Below are 5808 nucleotides of genomic sequence, written 5' to 3' on the forward strand. Positions count from 1 at the left end.
TTCAAATTTCATGCATGATTGGGTCTATTTGTAGTTGATTGACCAGTTAATTGAGAGATCAGTGAGTTAACAATTGTTATAACTACTCAATTGAACTCCTACTAACTCAACTAATGACTAGAGCTCAATTCACTGAGTTTAACTAACAATAACTCAACTAGATTGCTAGATCTTAGCAATCACTCATGCACAACTCTACTTCTAGCCTACAAACTCGAATTCATTGACTTAACTTGTAGGCAAGGCCATGTCACTCTAGCTAACTGCAATCCAAGTCATCCTGTTGATGTGGAAAATCGAATTTTCTCCATTTGACTAAGGCACTCGTCAAATGAAGATTTTTCGGGCTACATTTCCAACACATGAAACATATTGGGTAATTTTCAAATGAGTCCACTAGCATGCAAGAAAACATACAATGCAATCTTGAAATGAATCCCATAATTCAGAAGCAATTATAAAGTTTAGATAACCTTGACTTCAAAAAAGGACACTCTTTATTAGTAAGCATCAATAATATGTTGTGCCCATTTACAAAGCATTTAAAGATATAAATAACACACTCATAGTCTTTAAAATAATTCAATACAAGACATGAAAGAATAGCATGTATTTGTATTGGGTCATTGTTCGGCATTACACTCAAAGATAGTTATAAAAACATTAGTGGGAGCAATTTGAAAAACATTAACCTTCATAATTGAAACAAAGTCATCCACAAGTTCATAAACACTAAAAAGAAAATTCCTTGACAGATTAGAGAAATATACCTTAATTGAGAGAAATATAAAATCTGCGGGTTGGAAAAAACTCCAACCCCTCTGAAAGTCTTAAGAACTAACTTTTTTTTTTTTAATATTAAGTTCTTAGCCCTTTTTGTATAATTGAATTCTAAATTTAGAATGAGGATGAGGTGGCCTTGAGTTATCTTTGATCCTTTATGTATTTATTAACCACTATGATCTGTAAATTGTCAAGGATATTCTACTGGACAGTTCGTCATAATAGATCTGATAAAATATATTGAAAATACGAAATCTAAACTATAGGGTTAATTTTCCTTATAATCTTAATTTAATAAATTTTCCTTAGATTCCTAGATTTATTAAATTGTTGTTTCTACTTATGGATGTAATATATGAAATATAGAAATTAGAGAAAAATGAAAAAATTAACACTCAAAAACCACAAAGACACAACATATGCTCTAGGAAACACAAAGTAGAAAACTCAGCTGGAAGGTGAGGTTGCTCTACTCTCTCTTTCTCTGAATGGAAAGAGATGCAAGTATAAAAGAGGGAGACTTGTGGGTTGTGGGTTGCTACAAAACACAAACCTTCTATGTATCCACTTGTAGCTACTTTACTCATCTATGGAACAAAATGCACTCGAATAGAATGAAATTCGTTTTCCTCCTAGTGGCCCAGTTATAACAAAACCCAATATCCTACTAGTGATTAACACTAACTCCTTCAACACTTAGCTTAAGTTACACTATTGACCCTTCTGGGTTCTTCTTCATCATGTTTGTGTGGGTAGACCCTTTTCCATGAGTAATGGGATCGATGTGGCAACCTCTTTAATCATGGTGGTCAAAACAAGAAGGTCAACTTTTGGTTGGCATAATTTTTGCATATAGACTTTGTTTGGGGCCTTTCCAATTTTGTTGGAAAGGTATGTGAGTGTAAAACAATGGCAAGGGTTCTTGAGAAACTAAGAGTTTTTGGAGCCCAAAAACTTCAAGAAATGCCTCAAGCTGCTTCATGAAGGTTTAAAACCTCAATTCGCATAACTAGGACCTACTAGAAAAATTGTCACGTGATCTAATTCTTCCAATTTTTCCACTCTAAAAGCATCAAGATGGATGGAAAAAAATATAATGATCCAATTTGGATCACATCCTCACAATGAAAGGAATAATTTGGTTAGTATCCCTCTTTCACTAGTTTTCGCATTAATCAAAATTTGGCAATTGTGATTTATCTTCATTCTTCCTCAATAAGACCTAGGAGAGCTTGCTTATCTACAAGACTATTTTTCTTCCCATACTCCCTTGAAAATACTACTTGTCTCCTTTTCATAATTGAACCTAGCCCTAAAAACTACAAGAAGCACTATGATTTCATAAAACCTAACGAAAACTACAAGAAAAAATTTGATGTGTATCCCTTCATAATATCAACAATTTGGTCTATAAGATAGTTTTAAGTAGAACAACACTTCCCCCCTAAGTTCTCTTACCACCACCTTAAGAGTATGACGCGATAATATCTTAAAATCTCTTATGCTTGAGTTATACCCATCATATTTCAACAAGCTTCCACAAGCTACTGCAAATGATTTATTCTTTGTTGAACTTTCCTCTCTCATTTATTGGAAATAGAAGAGTAGGAGTTTATAAATGGCTTTATATCTAAACCCACATTTTGGGCAAGAAAATATAGAAACCTGGCAACACCAACTCTTCTTACATAAACCTTTTTCTATTGGAATCTTAAGAGCACAGTCAACTACACTTCCTATAGAGTCAATTTCACTTCCTAATCCCTCTGTTAGAAGTGGGGTCATTTCTCTATATATGATATTGTGCCTATTAAGGACTTCACTTCATATATCAAATCCAATGAAAACGTTGTCAAGACACAAATCACCACACCACAGAGAGAATAGGTACAATTGGTTTATACTTTTTCTACCAATTCAATAGTGATGATACCACAAGGATCATGTATGTAATAAGAGACCAAAATAATCTTTGTGGCATAGTCCTCTTCATTAGAATTTTTGAAGACTAGGATAAATTGCGCTTCATTGGAAATTTTGAAGACCGGGACAAATTTTATGACACTTCAAAGGTTCCACTTTGTCCATATTGCAATCTTAGTCTCAATGAAAACCAACTTTACAATTAACTAAGCACAACACGCTTTTGAAGCTCCTCAAGTGGCTTATAGATGAAAGTCATGAGCTCTATAATTGGAAATGAAACCGTTGGTTGTTCGTTTTAATCTTTAGCTAAATGGATGCCATAATGTCATATAGGCTTCCTTTAAAAAACAACATATAGGGATGTGTGATAATTTATCATCATAATCCATTAGTCTAGGAGTTCGCAAATAATCTTTGGCTAAATAGATGCCATAATGTCATATAGACTTTCTACTAAAAAACAACTTATAGGGATGTGTGATAATTTATCATCATAATCCATTAGTTTAGGAGTTTGCAAATCCTCGTCTTCAAGGACTCTAAGCACATTAGGCTTTATTTATCTTTGAAAGTACAAGAAGCTTGCTATGACGATATATAAGACTTGTTTGCTTATTCTAGCCTCATATTACATGTCTAGGATAACAAAGTTCAGCAAAAAAATGTTTATTTTGTACAATAAAATATCCAATTATAACTCCATACATAAAATGTCTAATACAACAAATTCTAACAAAAAGATGTTCACTTTGAACAATAAAATGTCCAATAATTCTCTTAAGGTCTCCCATCTTCAAAGAATTTTGTTTCCCTCAAATATTCCTCCCCCTGTTTTATGCGTGATCACTCTAATCCATAATGAGATGTTCAAATCAACCCATAATGAGATGTTCAAATCAACTTCCGGAATCACTGTGCACATCATTAACATCATCAAATTTAGATACATGTATGCCACATCTTGAAAGTCCAACTTCTCATTTTAAGATTTTATGTTTTGCATTATAGCATTGAATTCCTATGATCATCCTCATCAATTTCAGTATTATGAATGATAAAAAGCAATTAGGTTCAATATTATGAATGATAAAAAGCAATTAGGTTCCGAGACACCATTGTTTTACAATTCTACAATGAAATTGGTGCAAAAAGGTTATCCAAACCCAAGATCCAAGGTGAACAATTGGAGTTGCTACAAAAGCTTTGTACCACGAGACACCATTGTTTTACAATTCTACAATGAAATTGGTGAAAAAGATTATCCAAACCCAAGATCCAAGGTGAACAATTGGAGTTGCTACAAAAGCTTTGTACCACTCCAACCCACTGTTATTCATTCATCTTCACAATCCATCTGCCCAAAACTCCTTCCACCCTTGGTAACTCTTCTCTAAGGCTTACCACTGACCAATACAGAGAAGTTTTATGCACTGTGCCAACCACCTATGCTTTTCAGCTTCACACGTGTCTGCTCACAAATAATTTGAAGATACCAATGTTTACATTCCATGTTTTTCAGCTGCGCACATGTGTCTGCCCACAAATACTTTGAAGATACCAATGTTCACATTCCATGTTTTTCAGCTTTTTCTTGACAGTTTTTAGAATCTCTAACCCCCATTCTTCCAAATATACCAATGTTTCCATGTTTGTCCTCCAACCAATGTTTCCATGCTCTGCAACTCTTCAAGTCTCTAACTCACACTCTTCCAAAGATACCAATGTTTCCATGTTTGGTAGCTCTTCCCAGCAGACCAAATTTTCCATGCTTGACTGCTCTTCTAAAGATACCAATGTTTCCATGTTCTGTAGCTCTTTCCAACTTACCAAAGTTTCCATGCTTGGCAGCTCTTCTCAGCACAGCCCCCAACAAGTAAAAGTTGAAGCTTTGTGGCTGTGCAAACCAAAGTTTCCATGATGGGCAGCTCTTCTAAGAGCAGCCCCCAACCAGCAAAAGATAAGCTTTGTGGCTGTGCGGACTGGGGTATGCTTTTCAGTGTCACTCATGCCTCCCGGTAACTCCTCCAAATATACCAATGTTTCGATGCTCGGCAGCTCCACTAACTCATAAACTCAGAAAACCCGCCAACACACAGGAGTGGAGCAGGGCTGCCTCAACCCCTATGCTCTTCAGCTTCACACATCCTTCCTCCCGTAGGTTCTCTGAAGAAAGCTATGTTTCCATGTTTGACAGTTCAAGTTATGTTTCCATGTTTGACAGTTCTTCGACACTTTGGGCGCTGCGCCTACCCCTATGCTCTTCAACTTCACACATCCAGCTGCCCACAACTCCACAACTCCTCCAAACATACCAACGTTTCCAGGATTGGCAGATCTTGTTAATCAGAGCACGCGCCAACACACAGGAATCGAAGTTTCATCAGCGATGACAACTCCCGTATGCTCTTTAGCTTCTCACATCCGTCCACCCACAACTCCTTCATAGATACCAATGTTTCCATGTTAGGCAGCTCTTCTAACTGAGCGCCCCCCAACATTTAGGAGTCGAAGTTTTCTAGGATGCGCCGATCCCTGTATTCTTTTCAGCTCCACACATCCGTTCCCCCACAGCTTCTCCAAACATACCAATGTTTTTATGCTGGACAACTGTTCTAACTCAGAGCACCCCCCAACAAACAGCAGTCAAATCTTTGTCGGTGACGCCAACCCCTCTATGTTCTTCAGCTTCACACATCCCTCTTCCCACAACTCCTCCAAAGATACCAATGTTTCCACACTTGGCAGCTCTTCTACCTCAGAGCACTCGCCAGCATGTAGGAGTCTGCAGCACGAGAAACGGCGTTTCCTTAATTTTCAATAGTATTGGAGTCACAGAGGAGGTTCCCTTCATGAGTTCTCTTTCCTGCCAGTTTTAATAGGGTTTGATCATGCTTCTCATTTTTACCCCGTGTCCAGTGAACCCCGGCGGGCGTGATACGGTAAAACAGTTGGATTATTGGAAGCCTTTGGTCGCACATCATCAGGGGCTCATACAAACACCAAGATGATTCAGCGTATTGGGGAGAGAAAATCGCCAAATGGACGCAGTTGGTTCTAACAGCGTGTTTTATTTGAGAAGAAATACTGAAGCCCTTTTCC

The sequence above is a fragment of the Pinus tabuliformis genome, chromosome 8 (genome assembly GCF_031772625.1).
Source record: "Pinus tabuliformis cultivar Carrire ecotype Pingquan chromosome 8, CPIR1, whole genome shotgun sequence".
Classification (NCBI taxonomy): domain Eukaryota; kingdom Viridiplantae; phylum Streptophyta; class Pinopsida; order Pinales; family Pinaceae; genus Pinus; species Pinus tabuliformis.